Consider the following 20,595-nt stretch of genomic DNA (forward strand, 5'->3'; position numbering starts at 1 on the left):
TCAGGATATTTGATTTTTTTTAACATCGTATTTCTTTCACACAGATGAGAGTTTGCAATATGGTAATCTGCAGTTAGCTGTAATTAGTTATGATGACAGAGTTGAATACAATTGCCAGGATTGTAAATTGGGGGCTGAACAGGTTTCTGCAGTATAACGTCATAAATCTCACACAAAAGTTTACAAACTCCTTTGCTTTGCAAACTTTTGTGTGGAAGGAAGCAAGTGCTATCTCTAGTGAAGTGATTGTAAAGGTAAATTGCATGTTTGCATGTGTAAACACACAGGTTACACCATGACCCTACATCAGGATCTTTCAGTTCCAAATGTTCCTATCCAGAAGTTACAGGCAATCTGTCCATAATTATTGGGGTTTTTTTTAAGTATCTGGAAGATGGGTTAGATACAGTTGACCTTTGTTATATACTGAAAAGTAGAATGATAATTAATGCCAAACACCAGCAGCATTCCATTAAACTTTTAAAAGTATCATTTATTAAATAAGCTATTTTCTCTTTTGCAGTAATTGCTCTTAAGAGTAACAGTATTTGTGAAATCAAGATCTTGATCTAATTGCAAGGATCAGTGTTCTTTGTTTTGAAAATGTGCTTTAACAGAAACCCAAGCCCTCAAAAAACAGCTCTTGCCCAGCTACCTGTAATATTTTAGATTAAATCAGTCAGTTTTATGTTAGGCCATTCATAATGGAACTGTTTAGGAAGTATGCAGAATATTTGCATCGGGTCATTTGTGTGATGAATTTAAAAATGACCACATTTCAAACCTTTTTATCCACCTAAAATGCTTGCTTAAAATATTAGTTGATTTCCAGAATTATACCATGTTCCAAAATCTCTTAACATGGAAAATACAAAAGCCTAATACAGCTTTATAGAGTTCATATAAATACATAAGAAATAAATGAATGTAGACCTGTACCTTTAATAATATTCCTAAAATGCTGGTCTATTTTTAAATGTCTTGCATTGTGCTGGCACCTTTTTTTTCTTGAGTTGTTTTGGTCTGTGGTGTAAATTTTGGCCAAGCAAGTAGAAGTGCATTCTGAGACTTAATGTTTCCTGTTTAACAGTGTTAAACCAATCCAAATGCTTGTTTTAGTTAACTGAAAGCTTTTTAATCAGCTTAAATATACAGCTTCTTACACTGATCTAAATTTGAGATGTAATAATAATTCTTTTAGCAGATGAAAAGTTTGCAGTATCTCCTTGTTTCACTGAAATTACTGATCTAGAGGAATGTACTTAAATTATAAATATCAGTACAAATCCATTGTGATGCCAAGTATTTATTAGAAGTTCATTTGATGCTATCTTGAGTTGGGCAACAGTTCAAAAGCAGCCCTGCCAAAATGCTTCCTCCCTCGCAGAAGTCCTGAAAAACATAAATGCATGCACTACTTTTACCCCAGTTTTTTCCTCTACCACAGTTTCATCCAACATCAGCCATGGTACTCTCTTGGATATCCTGAATAGCCTTAAGTCTTTGGAGGAAAAATTGTGTAGCTTCCCAAGTGTGGCTCTCTGGAGTAAACCAAGTACCTGGAAAGTAGAATGTGCTCTCACAATTCCTGTGGGAGAAATTGCTGTTTGAGCAAGGCTGTGTCTGGAGCATCCTGGCCTGCTCCAGCCCCACTCTGTTGTGGGCCAGGCTTTGTCAGTCTGGCCTCTGAACTGGGCTTGTCACTCAGGTGCTGTGCCAGGGTGAGTGAGGGGTTAGCTTTGGGGTTTTCAGCAGCCCTAATGATGTCAGGTGGGGTTTCACTGAGCAGTGTTGGTGCTCCTTGAACACTTCTCACTCGCGTGCCATGTCTTCATTTCTGCTCCCATCTCATGTTCTTGCAGTTCTATTGTGTTTTAAGGCCTACACAAGAAATTCTTTTATCAGCTCCTATGATAAAATACAGCCAGTTTGAAGTTTGACAACAGCATACTAATACAATTACTTGTATTTCTTAATACTGCATTCCTGAGCTCCTTAACCAAAGAGTGGCTGCAGGGACAGTTTGACAGATAAAAACATATATATAGTTGTTAGAGTTTTAATAGTTTTTTGCCTGCAACCATAATCTGTATCATTTTTTTTTTTTAGTTTAATTCTGTTGGACAAGTTTCAAAGATAAATGTGGTGTGTAATAAGTCTTTGCAGCCTCTAATTTGTGAAGGAGTGTCTGTCCAGTTAATACTTGCTCATTGAAGCAAGGGGTTTTGAAATAGCTGAAGTACGAACTGTAATTACTGATGTCTGTTTCCTATTCACCTATGGCTTCTGGCATTTGATCAAAAACTGTAATGTATTGCTTAATCTCAAAGCATTCCCCACTTTCAAAAATTTTTACCTCATGAGAATTGCACAGCACTAAATGACCTTAGCAAAACTAGAATAGATTTTATTTGGCATTGATCATATGTAGCTAATCCACCAGCAAGTATTTTTCCTGTTATTTTTGAGCATTGGTAATTTAGGTACAGATGTGTCTGTAGTGTACCTTTAGTGCAAGCTCAAAGCATCTTAAAAAGTATTAAATTTATTAATAATAGGGTGGGATTTTTACTTCACAAATGGGGTGGCTAAAAAGAGGAGTACCAAGGTTGAGCAATTCATGTGAGGGCAAACTCCTGGCTGGCAGCAAAGTGGCAAGTGGAAGGAATCTCCTGGTTTGCTGTTTTGTCAAAGCTGAGAATAACAGAGAAATCAGTCTTGAACAATTTTGTGGCAGGTGCCTAATCCTCTTTGAAAGTCATTGGGAATTGGGCACCTCATTACCATCTCTCCCACCGAGAGAGTAAAAGAACTGCGATACTGAATGCAGATGTTCTGAGCATCACAAGAGTAAGTAAAAGCCCGAATTTCATTTTGAGAAAAGTTGTCATCTTTCGTGTTGAAAAATGCCTGCATTGCTTTGATCTGTCTCCAGCTGTGTTTGTTTTACCATCAAATCTTGTCTTCCCAGTTTCTGTGGGATTGTAACAGAGTTGAGAGGCTTCTATTTCTTTTCTTGTAATTGGACCTGGAATAAAACATTTTGCCCTGAAAAAGGCATAGGAGCTAAACAGACTCTAAGAAATTAAAACAGCTAGCTTTATAAAAGACGTTCTACCTATTTTACATGTGATTGTGCTTGCCATGCTCGTTGTCTGATACTGAATCATCATCCTGACTTAAATAATATGTTCATTTCTCTTGGAGTTTCCCAGGTGCGCTGGCTGCCTGACTCACAGGTGGAAATTACTTCAGGCTGGCATGGAGTGACCACAGATTGAAATGAGCATTTATATTTCCATGTTACATGTCCTAATGAGTCAGCCTTTGGCAGCTTTTGCTGTAACTGAGGAAAATAGATACAAGAGGATAGATACAGAAATAAGGGGTTTTACCCAAATGAGAACTGCCTACTTTCTGGTAGCCAGAGAGGGAATTTTGTTCATCCTTTTTTTCACAGCCTCTCTGGAATGAACAATACATTCATGTAACCCAAACAGCAAGTTCAGATATCAAGCAAAGTGTAATGCTGTCTGTGGACTCTCTTAGCTGGATAGTGTTTATGGTATTTTAAGGATTTCTCTGTGGAGAGGTGGTTGCTGACCTTGTCAGATCTTTAATGCTGAAATACCAGTTGGCTCTACTGGTACAGACCAATATTAATTCCAAACCAGTAGTTGGAGTACCCTGAACAGTGCCCTGAATTTACCAGTACTGCTCAAAGAGAAAGAAAAGAATCTGCATCTTCTCTGATTACTCTGATTCTGTCCAATCATCTGCACCTGTGATGAAAAATCATCACATTCTTTTGTGAATTGAGAAGATTCCCAGCATACCCAAGGATCGCTGAGATTGTTTTAACATTGATTCCTCTTCTGTGGAACTTAAAAAAAAATACATTTTCCACAATTATATTTGAAGTATGTCACCAGCTCCTCAAACTACACTCAGTAATAGCGCAGGATGGTAAGAAAGCCCTGAGTAAAACTAGGTGTAATGTGCTGCTATAAAGTGTAAACATGCAACGAACATCAGAAAGTTGACGTATCGCATGATTCAGCTTCTAATTACCATCAAACAATGGAGGATGGAGCTTTTAGTTTTTGCAAGTTAATGAAGAGAATGTTGAGAGCAGCCTGCTAGCAAGAGCTGTCCTCTCTGTTATCAGCTGGAGGAGTACACAAGCTGCAAAGGGGGAGAGTCAGCCAAACGGGCATTTCCAATTTGAATACTTCCTTTTTTTAGAAATACATTTATAAAATGTCCTCTGCTCTCAGCACAGCAATGCCAAGGGCCTTTCTTGCAGAAATACAGACATCACAGAATGCTCTTAGTTAAGAATTACTGCCTTTGCTTCTCTTGCCGTGTTTGTTTGTTTTTTTGTTTAACAAACAACACTTTAAAATATGCTTAGCTTTAGGTCACTTTAATTTTTAAAGATCAGCTCAGGGAGGGGATTTGAATGCACTTTGTTAAGGAGCAGCACGTTTTTCCCAGCTCTGTGGGGCTGCTGTTTCATGCCATACTTTTAGCAGGCTTTTTAAAGATCAGTGTCACATCTCACAGGTTGGTGTGCACTGCCTGCCCCAGGGTCAGGCCTCAAGGTTAGCTATCAGGTGTGTTTGAGCAGTTGGTGCTTCCTTTCCAATCTCTTCTTCCTAAAGTGTCTTCTTTTAGAGCAGTCCTTTTTCAGTGATCTCATTTAGAATGTGCATCCACAAATAATTGCACAGACCTTATTGGGGGAGTGGTAGAGAATGGGTTGAGGAGTGAGAGCAAAATGATGTGATTCCTGTCGAAAAGGGAGGGGAAAATGTCTTATACTGGCATTATCTCAGGTCATACTGTAGTCCGAGGGCCCTGTGCTCAGTTTTAGTCTCACAGCATTCCCACTGGAGTCACCTTCATTGTTTTGGATAGCTGGTGATAATGCTGGACATTGTTGTTGTTAAATGTAATTATGGATTTGAAGCGTAGAATTATCTGATGTAATTAATTTTCTGATTAAATCAAAAAGCCTTAGCTCTAGGAATATACTTCCAGATTCTTTCATGATGGAAGTGGCATAATTTAGCCACAGACTAGTCTCTGGAGATCATATTCTGCTGCCCTCAATCAAGGAGAGCCTTTACTCCAAAACCTGTCAAACTGGAACAAATAAGGGTGACAAAATTTGTATGAAAACAAAGAACTGGAGACATGGACCTGCATTTGCTATGGGGTGTGGATATTAGTTCCTATTTCAATGCTGACTGCAGAAGGGTGTATAAATCTTTAAAATCTGAATGCAGCTGTTAGGTGGAGAAAATGAAGCCGGCAGTGCTGTATTTGGTGCTGCTAAACAATCCAGCACTTAAATGCTGACACAGCCTGTATAGAAAGAGCTCTCCTATGTTTTAACTGCCTGCAGGAGCCTGATCTCTTCTTCTGCATTAATTTTCAGTGGTCCCAGCACTGTTGTCAGAGTTCTAGCACGTGTTTACAGAGCCTCAAAATGAGATTCCCAGTGGATTTAAGGAGCTCCATCAACAAATCTGTCCCTTAGCTCTGAAGTTTCTTGAACATTTGCTTTCTCACAGTCTTGAGGAAGCTGAAGTGGAATGGCTTCTGGAGAAGTGACTCTTGTGAGATGTCCAGGCTTCAGATCCTATTTCTTTGATGCAAGGAAAAGGGTATATGGAAGCGGGGGAGGAGTGGGAGTAACTGAGATCAGAAAAGGCTGGAGGACCAGAGATAAAGGCAAATGTCTTGTGGAAACTCTTCCAGCTCCACTGATGTCAATGGTGAGAGTTTGTTAAAAGAAAAGCTTGGTTTCTACAAGTTGAGGGTGCATAAATTGTATTATTTAGGTACAGGGCAGTACTAAACACCTTCCTCAAGGATCACAGTTCGGCGTGTGATCTCTGTGAAATTCAACACAACTGCTGCTTCCATAACAAAAAAAAGACCTTCCCAGAAATGTTTTTTGTTGTTCAATAAGCGCTTATCACAGCTGACACATCCCTTTTGTTACTGTCACATATGATAACCAGATGACTGCTACCAGAGCCTTACCAGTCACCACTGCCACCACTGAGAGGCTGGTAAGAGCTGGAAAAACTCCCAGACAGATCTTGTAGGACGCATTTTTGGTGCCAACGTGGAGTGCACGCACCTTCATCAGCAGAGCCCTTTAATTTAGAAGGAGGAAGTTCATGGATTATACCAGATTTTCAGGTCATCAGTGTAATCTAGTGAGAACATTTCTGTAAATGTCTCCCTGTGGCCATACAATATGGAAAATAAAGCTGTAGCATAACCTCATGCCTGAGCTCCCTCTGGTGTAGACAGAACAAGTGCTGCTCGCACAGATGTGAACTAAATTCTCCCGGAGTTGGATTGCCCTGAGTCAATGCTGTGCATCCCTGTCACCCTGGCCATGCCCACAGCTCAGTCAGGACCATTCACTCACAAGGGCCCAAGTATTGGGGTGAAAACCCATCTTTTTCTTCCCAAATAATAGCACAGACAGGTTAGGAAAGTTGGCCAAGGCTGTGGAGATTATGACTCACAGGATAGAGAGAGTTGATCTCACATAATTGTAACCAAGCACAGGCACCTGACATTTGACTTTTACACAGTGAAAAGCTGGCTGCAGCTCTTGTGATTCACATCTACCCTGCAATGAGCACCTCTTTTCCACTGCTCATAACCCTCTTACATGTTCTGCCTACGTCTTGTATTGAGTGTTTCAATTGACTTAATTATTGTCCTAAGTAAATGTTAACTAGAACTTCATGAGCCATCATGACAGCGAGGATGCAAATTTTTATTGAAATATGTTTTGGGGAATAATTAATAGACATGCACAGTTCTTTTGTTTTTTGTTGTGAAATTCATCCATTTTGATGACATTTCAAGAGCTGTTTAATCCTTGTTTCACTAATTTGCTGGTGGGATATGCCACAGACAAAAGATTTGCTTTACCAAGACTGAGCAGATGCTTTGTTTGAAATTTCTTACAGAGCCCAGTATTTCAGATGGAGCATAATGGCACTGCAAATGTTAATGCACCTCAATTGATCCTTCCAGCGCTGCTTGGCAATGCAATTCATCCTCTAAGCACTGAATCTTACTTCTAGAAAAAAATTAAGTAGAAGTGCTTAGATCACATAGGCTCCATTAGAAATAGGATGTCCATCTAATAATAGAAAAAAAATGTGTGAATTGGTCCTGAGGATAAATGGACACAGATCTATTGAAGCAAAGCAGTCTTTTTATGTAAGTGGAGTTGCACATGTTTTCTCTAGGGATCAGTTCAGTCCACTTTGCCTTTGTAGTTTATGCTGAAATTCTTCAAGATAGGAAAAACTTGCAGAGTATTTGCATGCACTAAGTGCTTGGCATAGATCAGAGTCTTTACTTCTCACTTTTGCTAGCAGTACAGTCATTTAAAATTAAAGAAAAAAAATAAAACAAGTAATTAATCCTGTATGAATGTTCAAACATTTGGTTACTAAGAGTTATTTTCTCCCTCTAGACCTTGGACTTCCTCTGTGTATGATCCAAGAAGGCAAGTAAAAGTCCTTTCCAGGAAAATACAATTTTCAAGCGCCCTGATTGTGCTATGATACTTGCTCTACCTGAATCTTTTTAGATAAGAGGCATCATGCTGCCTTTCATTTATTTATCTCTGATTGAAGAGCAGGGGAACATAGAAGTGGCAGTCAAGGAACATGTTAGAGGTGTGTATACAGTTTGTGATAGTGAGATCAAGCAGAACTTGTAACAGGGAGAATTTACCTCATCTAGAAATTCAGCTGTGCTCATAATAAGATTCTCCCTCACAAAGAAAAACAAGAACAATCTGAAAAAAAACTATCTTCCCTACCCCTTTGAAATGACAGTCTGATCTTGTTTTTAAGGCATGGACTGGGACTCTGGATATTTTTCCACAGTCTTTTGCAGGCCAGATCAAGATCATCCTGTCCAAGCTGGCAAGCAAGCAGCCAGCTCCACTCCCAAGTCTGTGCAGCTCTATTTGTGTGCTGCTGTGTCCACTCCATTAAACCTTCTGAGAGTCCCTAAGCCTTGTTTGAAAAAATCTGGATAGACATTCCTCAGAAGAACACAGTTCAGTATCCAGCACTGGCACCATTTCACTGTGAGACCCCGGAGAAAGTGCTCTGAGCCAGGTTTTGAGACACACAGAGCCATCCCAGAGCCCACTGGTAAAATGCTGCTGATCTTTGAAAGGCTCAGCTGCAGTCTCTGGTTTTGCCAGAGGGTGTGTGCAAAGCCCAGCTCCGACACTGCCTCACAGGGAGGCTGTGAATGAACTCCTGCATTAATCCCTGACTACAGGCATTCCAGATCCACTGGAAGTTCAATTATTTACACAAACCAGCTCGACATTTCTGGGGAGGATCAGTCAACCCTGGGGTACCTGGTGCCTCAGTGGCTGGGATATTTCCTTAGCTGTTGGAAGGGTGTCCTCCAGACTCCAGTAAGGATGGGAAGTTGAAAATTCAGCTGCACCTATAGGGAGAGCCCTGGTGAGGAAGGACCTCCTGCCTGGTCTGAGCAAAGTGCCTGTTTTCAGGCTTTGTATAATCTCAAACTGCTTTCTCCACAGTTGAGCTCTTCAGGTCCTCTGTAAGGGGGACACATGGTGAATTCTGTCATGATTTAGACAAAAATCTGTGCAAGAAGAAAGGATTGAGTCTGCTTTACACAGGGAAGCAAGTCAAGGTTCATGGAAATCCCAAGTTTCAAATCCTTCTAAAATGACATCTAAGAAGACCACTTCAAAAAATATGGCCTTTTATTTTTTTAACCAAACTTTTTAATTAGCATTAATCAAATTTTGGCTTTGCTTGTGTGGGAAGAAGTCATGTAAAGGCAATTTTTGGACATCATCTTGCAATAAGTACCTCTGAAGAGGGCTGCACTCAGTTCAAAAGGCTCACAGGCCATACTTCCAAACTGTATTACAACTAGGGTTTTAATTTTCTTCTAATTCTAAGACAAGAAGATCAACAAGACTGTTATTTGCAGGAGATATCTCATTTAGAAATATTTATCTGATCTCCTTATGCTTCTTTAACAGTGGAGCTTATGGTTGAAGAAGTCTGTGAAAGGAGCTATTTTTGTGGGAGAAAGGCAATGCTGCCATTTGGCTTTTCCTCCCCAGGGAGGCTGTTGTCCTCCCTGAAGAGCCCAGCACTGCACAGGGAGCAGCAGGGAGGTGCATACATTAGAGGGAGGCTGGGTGGGGTGCAGAAGCAGCCAAATTTTTGCTGCAGCATAGCCTGGAAGCAGCTGTGAAATGAGAAACAAAGGCTGTGGCTGGGCACACCTTGAGAGGACGGCAGCACCCACACAAACCGTGGCAAGCTCCAGCAGTGCCTCCTCCCTGCCCCTGTGCCAGTGCAGGAATGTGCTGTCCTGCCTTCCCCGGTGGCTGCAGCTCTGCCATTGTCATTCTGCTGCAGTCGTGCATGCCATCGGAATTCGTTTGTCACATCCCAGGAACTGGAATCCATCAAAGCGTACTCACTGGCCTTTTAATTAGTGTTAGATTAGCATTTTAAGATATGGGTAAATTCCCAAGTCTAACTTTGTTTAAAGGTGCATATTCAATACAGTAGCCAGGAAATCATGTATTCTCATGTACTTATTACCTTAGTAATGTAATGCTGTGAGGGAAAAAGGCAGATAATACTTCCGACAAATATTAAATGTTATTTGTATAGCTACTGTCTGTGAATTTAAACAGAAAATCATTTCTCATGCCTCACCATGAAACACACACAAATTTCTTTTGTGGCTTTCATGTTTCATTAAAGCTTTGTATGTGGAGGAGAAGAAAATCTAAATTGCTACTTAATTAAAGGGATACTGTCAGATTAAATATATTTTGAAGAAATGAACTTTGCTTTTTACCTGGGTTGTCAGTAACACCTAGGATTATTAAAAATGAAATATTTTTTAACATCTAATATACTTCTCACCATTTATCAGGCTGGATCTTTTCTTCTCCTTGGCTGGTGAAACTAAAACAGTCTCTTGCTTTTCCCTGTAGTCAGCTTCATTGTCTGGATCCTATTAGCTAACCCAATATTGGAGAGCTTTAGGTTGTAAATACCACAAGGTGAACCTTACATCTAAACCAAAAAAAAAAAAAAAAAAAAAAATGTATGGCTCTTTCTTTATTCCATTAAAATATTTCTCTAAAGCTGGACATAATGTAATATACTCTCCCTTAATCACGTTTTCATCACCACACAGCATGTGCAGAGCAGGTTAAATCCTGGAAAGTGCTGAGCAGTGTGGTGTGTGTGCCTTCCCCTCTCACTGAAGGCCAAAGGTTCTAAAGGTGCTCAATTGCATGGAAAGGGGTCAAGCATCTCTGTCACAGTGTTTGGAAACCAGAGCCCAGCCCCACTCGGCGAGCTACTGACTGTTGTGGTGAAGGATTTAAATTAGGAGCAGGGCAGGATTGGAAAATATGTGGGTACATCTGACAAGTGAAAATGAGAAGTGATGTGGAGCCCCTCCAGCACCTTGGCTTTCCTACAACATCTGCATGGTCCTGTGTAGAAAGGCAGACAGAATCTTATCCAGGCAGATGCCAGGTGCAGCTGTAGAGGAAACTGGATTCTGCATGAGTGGCTTTATTGTTGATTTAACAGGAGCTGCAGAAAGAGGATAGAGAAGGTGTGCAGTATGGGTTAATATTATTATATTTGGAAATAATAATTCATTCAGCAATCCCAGAACTCTGCAATTTCAGAAAGGGCATTATTTACAAAATGGCCCTATCTACGTACACCAGTAAAGCTGGTTTTGGAGTTTCATATTAATGCACATTAGCATCCTCATGAACCTATCTGATAATACTTATACATGGAGACTTAAGCTCCTTAAGCAATGTTCACACCTCCATGAAAAATAATACAGTTAAGTTCTTCCTTTAAATAAACTTTCTGAGCGAGTCTATTAACAGTTATCTGCTATCTGCCACAAGGGGAAACATGTAGACAGTTCTGTAGTGTCTTATAAATCTTGGGCTGCTGAGTATTAGGTAGTAAATTAAATGAGAAGCAAGAGCTCCTTTCACTGGATCCTCCTACTTCATTTTACCACGTGGGAATGTTTGAGTCCTGAGGAAACAATCTGCATCCCCAAGGGATATGTTCCTGCATTCTGACAAATCAGTCTCCTAAGCAAAAAGCCTTTTAGAATGCTTTTGTAGTAAAGATTTACCGTGGCCTGGGCATATAAAAGCCTGCCTCAGTGTTGTACAGTGTTGTATCGTTTTAAGATGAGCGAGAGAGATCACACAAAATCTGACCTCAAATATCTGGAGCTGTCCACATGCCTCAGTAGCAAACAGTAGCCTGTGGTCTGGCTCCTGCTCAAGGGCTGAGCAACTGGAACTCAATTCCCAGGTCAAATATTTCCTCTGACTAAGCAATTCACTTCATCCTTCCCTGCCCCACAGTCCCCTCTCATCAAGGATGGTGAGGGGGATGAAGGAACAAATTCCTGGCCTTGCAGTGGCTGGGATGGCAGGGATCTTCACAGCAGAAACTGTAAGAGTCACTCAGGGGACAGAGGTTCTGGACAGGGCCACGGAAGCTGATGGGAAATTCCTTCTGCTATGAAACGCTATCACATCATTAAAAAGCAAATTCTAAAGAAAGGCTGCCATTGTAAATGAAATCCCACAGACTTTTTGGTTTGTTTGATGCATTAGTATGAAATCTGACTGTTTTCATCCCATTTATTGCCACGTAAACTTTCCACAGTGGCGGTGGAATTACATCTGAATAAAAAAACCACCCTCAACAACTGGAGGATTTGGATTCTAACCATAAAAGTTAAGTTAGTTGGATTTATAATATGCCATAATCAAGTAAAAATACATAAACAGGGAATCAGACATGTACAGACAGCACAGAACATGGATAATTCCTTTTAGGATTCAGCATATGGCCAGCAGCTGGCAGATCCCTGTGAAACTGAATGATAACGTAGACATCCTTTGCTGCATGTTCCTGGGTGACAATAACTGGTAGGAAGGAAAAGACTGGCCATTCATAATCTTTATTTTATTTAGTGAGACTTTTATTTCTGTTTTGAAAGGGAGAAGGAAGACATGGAGAGGCAGAAGCTTCCTGGAAAGTAGAAGCCTGTATAAATGGCACCAATGGGAAAAATAGGCTTTTATTTTCTTTCAAAGACATAAAATTAAACAGAACTTTCCAGCATATGTTAGTATTCATAACTCTTGCAGACCATGCATCAGAACAGAAGACTTGTGATGATTATTAGTCCTTTGTATTGCGGTAGGTCCTAGAGATCAGGGTACTATTGTGCTGGTTGCTCATAATTAGAGATTGTGTACTCCCTGGAGTAGTGACTATCTCAATAAACAAGACAAAGGGATGAGAAAAAGGAATTGGTATTGTTCTCACTTCACAAGCAGTGCACTGAGAAACTGGCAAATTAAATAATTTGCCCAAGTTCATGCAAGATTTGGCAGAATTTGGCAGTGAAAGCTTCTTGGCTTTTTTGCCATGCAGGTATTTAGTAGACTGATGTCCTCCTGCAAAAAGAAGGAAGAAATGGTTTTAAGTGTCAAAATAATTTCAGATTTAAGAAATAAATTCATTTTGATGTCCTCTAAATCTGTTATGGTTACATGAATGTCAGGTTTTTATTTTTGAAAATGTTTGTTTTCTTTTCAATTTCTCCAGTTTATTTCTACCCATCTTTCTCTTTAAAAAGATATGAGTAGGAAAACTAGGAGAGGAAAGAGTTGAGAGGCCTAGTGAGGAAAACCAATAAATCAAATTTCTAATTAAAACAACACAACCTCCCCATAGTTTCCAGCTTCATTTTAAAAACTCAGAAAATTGGTCAATGTGAAAAAAAGCATTCATTTCGTGAGGGACAGAATTAATTTGCTCTCTTATTTCCCCTTCTTTTATCACACAGAGGAAAGCCCCCAAACCCAGTCTGAGAGGAAGCCAGCAGAAGCTTTTGGCCATACACCCGTGAGGCTGCCCAGGCTAATCAGCCCATGCACGTTGCCATGGCTGTTCCTACTCATTTGGTAGAGCCCCAGTGCTCCCCTGCCCAAACTGGCAGGGTGGGACAAGTGCTGGGGTCAGGATGGGGCCAGAGCTCACAGGGCACTTGGGTATGGGAGAGCTTGTGCTGCACATCTGGGGTAGGGTGAGGGTTTGGGAACTGAGGGTCTGAGCTGGGACTTGCAGCACTGGGGACATTCCAAGAGGAATGGCTGTGAGAGAAAACCTGTGATCCTGAGCTCTTGGTCATTACGGGGGTTTAAGCCCATAATTCTCTCTCTTCCCTACCTGTGGCACAGGACCTGAAACAGTCTTCTTACAGCAATTTCCTGCCATGTCTGCACCAGTCAAAACCTGTTCTTTGCTTGCAGAGCACTCAGGAGCTTATTTCACTCTGCCAGTTCTTCATGTGATGTCAAGAGTCCAGAATACCATGAGGAATGTATTGTTTATGCTTTTAAACATGAACACATGAAAGAGAGGTGCTGGATGCACAAAGGAGGGCCACCTTCTTCCATCCTGTCTCTCCTTTGCCTCTCCATTGGAGGCAAATAATGCTTTTTTTTTTTTTCTTCTTGATTCTTATCCTTGATTCTTGGTGCTAGGATTGCTGTGGAATGACTCCTGTGCTCATACTGAGGTCAAGGGTTTAGCCCCAAAGGCAGGGCTGGGGGTGCTTGGACATCATCCTGGAACGTCCTGCGACATAAACAAGATTTAAATATGTTCTGAGAGCTCCCATCATTTGAATGATAATGATGTAACAGTTTTATAACACTTAACAACTTCAAAACCTGAAGAAAAAGCAACCAAATTAAAAAAACAAAACCTTTTGCTCAAACTTAATACTTTTTAGAACACTAAGTTGCCATAACAACTTGATGCAAAAATCTTTGGTGGCGACTTTGTATTTGGTCCTACTGTGGCTAAAATAACCTTACTCTTGTGTTAATACTTAGCCAGCATAGTAAATGCTATTGGTTACAGAAAATTAAAACTTTTAAATAGTGAAACTACTTTTACTGAAGTAAAAGAAACCTCTTAAATCTAAGTGTTTTTCTTCTTTTAAAAAAGCATAATTTGTCAGACATTAAAATAACAAAAGGTCTTTGAAAAAGGATTATGGTTTCTGATGTTTCACTACGAGAATGGATTTACTTTATATCCTACTGATGTTGTAATCTTGAATTCTGAGGTAATGTTTTAGCCCTTTCTTTTCACATAAATAAAGATTTCAATGATAGCACTTCATTTCTTCTGTAGAACTTTCCTTTATTTTTCAAACTACTCATTTTCTCTCGCTTGAACCATTTCATCAGAACAACATACAAATTGGATGCAGTGCTTATTAGGAGGAGGGGAACAGTTAGAAAGGCAAAGCATTTCAAATCAACACAGCGCTGACTGTGAGGTAGATTTTAAATGAAGAATTTCCATATTCCTTATTGCTTATATGTTTTCCTCCAAAGTGTACTTTTAAAAGAAGTCTTATTTTTAAGATTCCCTTGTAAAACACCAAGGTGTATTTTTTTTAGCATGTTGTGGGGTATTTTAAAGTCACTTGAACTTTCATTGCCATGGAGCATAAACAATTGTTTTCCATCAGTAGTAAGCACTGAATTTTATGCTAAAAAGCATATTTTAGCATGGTAACAAAACACTTGCTAATCAGACTGACTTCATCCCTCCTTGAAAAACGGTCGGTGCTATATTTCTCTTTGGGCTGCATAGGTTTTAATTAACACTAAGTGTCTTTAAAGAGTTGCAAATTCCCACCCTTTCTGAAAGGAAATCCAGTCTTTGCACACAATTGGGCTGCTTTTTGGGGTTGTTTAATATCTTATAGCTGGGTGAGTCGTGGAGACAGCAGAGCATCTTTTAAAGATAATTGTTTACTACCAAGGGAACAAAGAGTGCTCAGGGAGGCTCGACAAGAGATTTCCCTGCAGCAACTTCATCATTATTATTAGCCTGCTTTCCAAATAGGGACCATTCTCCTGACTCTCACCCTACAACCTGCCTTTGAAAGTATAGAAAAAGTGCTGTTTATAGACCACATTTTTTTTTTCTTTATTTTGTATGGTGAAGTGAAGGCCAAAGCCTTTTCCGCTCCAGCAGAACCAGCAGGGAGGAAATACAAGCAGTAATTACCTTAAACAAGCAGGACATAAAGGCAGCCGCCTCTCCAGCCCGGCACTGCAAGGCTGCGAGGAAAGGTTGAGGTGTCAGCACTCCCAGCCCACAACAGCTGGCTGGAAATCTGGCTTCTCCAGATTTCCCTGTGCTTCCCAATCCCTGTGCTTCTCCAGCCTTCTCTGTGGGCAGAGTCCTGCCTGGGGATACTGCAGGACATCAGCCCCCAGAACCAGTGGATGGCTTTGTTCAGGTGAGCGATCCCACTGACAGTCCTTGAGTGAGAGAAATGACAAAGCATCTTGGAAATCATAGAGTTTGGTTCAATCCTCTCAGAACAGTTCTTTGTAGATATTTTCAGTCACCTCATTTTTTTTTTTTTTGTGTGTGTTTGCTTTTCTTTCTTGTATAAGGATCAAATTGACTTTAATTTTATATTTCAACACAAAATATTCTTCTTTCTTTTTTTCCTGTTTTCCTAGACACAGGAGTTTGCTGACAGAAGCAAAGCCACCACAAAGGACCTGGGCACGAGACACAGGCTGGGAGGTCTGACAGGGAGCACGTGGTGCTTTGTGGGTTCGGTGCAGAAAAAATCATGTTCCTTAAAAATGGTGAAGAGACCAGCTGGGCCCCACTTATGGCCTTGCTGCCTCCTGCAGCCCCCACCACGGCTCTTCTGGACAGTCATGTCCAGCTTGTGGCCATCGCAGGTGGGATGGGGCAGCACTGGCCATGCTCGAGGGGATGGGAGCTGGATGGGTTGTCCCACTAACAGGATTCTCTTTGGAGGCTCCCACCCCAAACAGCCAGATCTTTGTTGCCCTCTTGAGATGTGTGACAGATTTATTTGTACTAATGTTTTAAGTACTGAGTGTATCTGGTGTACTTACTGCTCCTAATTAATGTGAGAGTAAAGAATCAAAGAGGGCATTCCTCCAATGAGTTGTTTTTGAAGAGTGACAAATTAATCCCCTTGGATATGGCTGAAGCCAGGGAAGATCTTTTTTGTTCCTTTAACAAACTGCAGCAATTAGATGTCCATAACTCTGCTCACAATAAATAGATTTTAATAACTATTTATTCTCTTATTATAGGCCCAAATCCTGGGCCTTGCATCCTTCAGCCACAGGTCCTTGCAGGTAACCAGAGATGTCGGAGTGTGTTTCCATTTATCAGGACCTGCGTGCACACACGTGTGTAAGACACTGTTGTCAGGGGTTGCATGGAGCCATTTAAATGCAAATTTTGTTAGATTTTCCCTCAGGCTCTTGTGAGCATTGGACCAAATCCTAAATTTGCTCCTCCGTGTTTTCCAGGCCCCGTTTGCTCACACAGTTACCTGCATCCACTTCCCCTGAACGTACATTTATAGCAGGGAAAAATTTGATGGCTGGGTGTTTTTGTACAGCTGTCTCTGTAAATGCACAGTGACATTTCAAGGGGATACTTGTAATCTGCTTTAATAAGGATCAGGTTTACCAGCACTCGCTCAGACTTCGTGGGTGCAACTTTAAATCTCCCAGAGTCAGGGAGCTGGGACAGCCCTTGGGCGCGATAAGCCGGAGATGAGGCTGACAGCCCCTTGTGCTGATGGGGGTTGGAGATAAGGGACTGGGACATTTCCAGTTGGAATTGTTTCTCCAGGAGGAGGGTGGTGGGGAAGGCGTGGGAGCACCTTTGTGCTGAAGGGCTCAGAGCAGGGGCTCATTCAATGCTATCAGCCTGCAACAGACCCCGCGGGGCTCCTGCACCTGCCAGCCCCTCTCCTTTGTGCCACCCACACCCCGGGGTGACAGAACCCAGTGTGCAGAGGGTCCCCCCAGCACAGGGTAATCCTCCATCCCTGCCTGTTTATTCAGGCGGCTGCGAAGGGGCAGCAGCTGCCCATGGTGGCCACGGGTGTGCAGCTGGAGGTAGCCACGGCTCACGCTGAGTGAGGGTGGATGGTGGGTTTTCCCCCCGTGCCTGGTTGGTTTTCCCCCCGTGCCTGGTTTCCTTTTGCTGTTTGAAAGTCTTTTCTGTGGTGCTGTAGATGAACCCTGTGTTGCCCTTAAATTGGCTAAATGTAATATCTTTACAAAGTTTACTACCCAAGGGAAAGTACAGCCCTTTCACACTCAAGGGGAGGAAGACAATGTTTATGTTTCACTGCAGCCATTTATGGCAAAATAACGTAAAGTAAAAATCTTTCTGCAGTGCTCAACTTCAGAAAAAAATGATATTTTCACAGGCCGTTCCTTCTTGGGTATTATACCTTTTTCAAATGGGAGCAGGCTGTAAATAGCTGTGAAAAATCATTGAGAAGGGGAATTTCTACAGAGCACAGTTTATGACTCAGGATGTCACATGAATGCAGACACGGATATATAAGTTTGCAGATTTTTATCTCATATAATACAATTTAATAGTTGGGGGTTTTTTTGTACCCTCAGTTAACGAGGAGTTCTAAAACTGAATTCTGTTGTGAAATTCCAGAGCGAGAAGAGTCATGCTAGCTCAAGTTTAGGCTTTATTCTACTCAGTGCTGTTCAAAATTTTTGGGCCAAATCTGAGCTATTCAGCCTAGGAATAGGAAGGTAGGAAACCTTCCTAGGTAAACCAAGGTAAACCAGGTAAACCAAGGAAACCAAGGTAAATGTTGAGGCCAGGTTGGTGTGGTTGTGGTTCTTTGATGTCGTGTGGTGCACAAAAAGGAAATTGAGAGGTCAGAAGGGAGGAAAAATGGTTTTAGAGCCCAAAGAACCGGTGAGGCACGAATGGAAGGCCATGGATGGTGTTACTGGGGGAGGAGTGTCAGAGACAGTGGGGACAGCCAGATGGTGATAGACACATTGCAGAGATACACAGAAACCCTTGCTCTTGTCCCATACTTAAAGGAAATAATTTGCAATACTTAGAGACTGCAAGGCTACATTTTAAGTAAAACACCAAAATATCCAAACATGCCATATAGTCTTGGAAGCAGAGAATGCTACGGTCCCTGGACCCAAGACTGAACAGAACCAACTCTCACCTCCTCTTTGATTTCTCACTCTCACCGTCCCAAGCCCACATCGATTTTCACCCAGATATTATATAGAGAGGGTTGCACAAATCAAGATATTTCTTTGCTTCCTTCTACTTCTTCCCACCTGTGGCTGCTGTGGTTCACACTGGCCCTGCCTTTCCCTCGGCACAAATCCTCGCTGCTGAAGAACAGGGCTCGACTGCAGCGCAGGCACTTATCACTTTATTTTCTCCTATGAGCACCAAGTGGAAATGTCTCATCTGGCGTGTTGAACTCAGATCTAAGTGCTAAAATGTTTACTGCTTCCAATCTGCCCAGCAGGATGCTCTGAGAGAAAGACAGAGTTGTGAGCCTGCTGCTGAAGGAACCATCCACGTCACAGGGCTTATGGGGAAACCGTGCGGGATCTCAAACATTGGGCTTTTAATTATTTTAGGGGACCTGTTCCACAAGTACTTCAGATGCTTTTCTATTAACATTTGACAAGATCTCAGCAATTGAAATATAGTTAGTGAGATTGCAGGGTTTAGATTGCTATCTGAGAACTTCTGACCGAATTCTGCTTTCCCTAATTAATCCATTCCGGCACCTCCTTAATGATATTCATTTCAACAAATAATTTCTCTTCTTCTCTAATGATATGCACCATACTTGGCACTGGAGTACAGATAAATACATATATGTTTTTTCTATTCTAGAAGAAAAATCCATATGCTCTGGATAATGAAGGTTAAGTGACAATTTTTCTTTACAACCACTCATGTCTTACAGTCTGTGAACTGAAAACTGGATTAACCTTTAATTACCCCCCATGATCTCTCAACCCTGAAACAACATTAGCACTCCTCCTAGTGTTATTTGCATACAGCATTTAATGAGAGAAACATCTGTTTGCATATTTCATATCATTAATAGTATGCAGATGAGGTGAGTTTTCATGTTGCAGTGGGCAATTGTGCAGAAATCTCCTTTTCTTTCATTTTTGGTTTATTTCCCTCCTCCAAACAATTTGCTCTGACATGTATTAATTGGAAAAAGAGCTGCCTGATGTCACCAGCCTTGCATATATAATGCTATGTGGTCTGAGTGGCATCATGGCAATATCCTGAAGAATTTGCAAAATACTCAATATCTGGCTTGATGCTATTGGCAAACCTGTTGATATAGTCTGAGGCAAATGTATTGTTTTAATGAAATGTGCTACTGTGGCTGAAAATTAAATCAATGCAGGTAAGATTGCTAACAGGGTTGGCTTTTTTTTTTTTTCTACTGACTGCATTTATGAAAGAGTTGTTCTGTCTAATAAGATGGAGCATATTCCTTAGGTACCTGATCTGACAGCCATTTGACTGACTGAAATCTAGGTTAGATTGCCATCTGTGTCTCTTCTCTTCTGAAACGTTTCACATGGCCCTGCAATGAAATCTTTACTTTGTACAAAGCCAAGGCCATTGAAAACTAGTGGCCCACTGCTTGCAGTGGGTGGATAAACCTGAGTTCTGGGAGAAGCTCCTTGTTTTTCTTGAGAAGTAAGGAGAATTTTCCATTTTGTTTATCTCAAATCTTGTTTTCTTGAAGGTGTTTCTAAGAAGAATTTAGTACATTGCTGATATAAAAAAAAAAAAAAAAAAAAAGCGTGGCCAGAGATGGGGGAGAAGTGGGGATTAAACTGTGGACAATAATTATAGGGGGAAACAGGGTATTGATTTCTAGTTTGCTACCTAAAATTCCCTAAGTCCCAGAGGTCACAATTTGCTGAATGTTTAGCCAGCCCAAGATGTGTGTCACATCCTGGATGTACTCCCAGCAAACAAGGTACATTATCTTTAAATTTAGACTTTTAGAAGAAAAGCTGAGGATTTGGTTAGACATTGTTCCCTTGCTGATTTTGTGATTTTCTGAGGGAATTTCCACTAATCTAAAAGCAGAAATTATTTCCTGCAGAGAGATCTGCAGAATTTTTCATAGGTCCTAAATTTGTCTAACTCATCACAAATTGCTTAAATTGACCTTTTGTGCTGCTGAGCCAAAGCCAGTGACAACTGAAAATTCACAAAACTTTTTTTTGCTAGACTTTTATCTGGATAAAGGTCAGTCTGGAGCAGCATGGAATTCACTTCATTGCCTAAAAGGACACCTGAGCAATATTTATATCCCAAACTGTTCCTTTGTTGAAGAGAATTTATTTTATTTCTGTGGGATATGGGGTTCCTACAAATTGCTTGGACTAGAGTGCAGAAACAAAACAGTTTTCACATTTGGAAGTAACTTCTTTATGGAGACAACTCATGGTTCTAATTGTCAAGGTCTGGCAAACTTTCAGTGAGGAATAAAAGAGAAATTTGAATAACCTACAGGCTTATCTGCATAGCA

This window comes from Vidua chalybeata, chromosome 8 (genome assembly GCF_026979565.1).
Source record: "Vidua chalybeata isolate OUT-0048 chromosome 8, bVidCha1 merged haplotype, whole genome shotgun sequence".
Classification (NCBI taxonomy): Eukaryota; Metazoa; Chordata; class Aves; order Passeriformes; family Viduidae; genus Vidua; species Vidua chalybeata.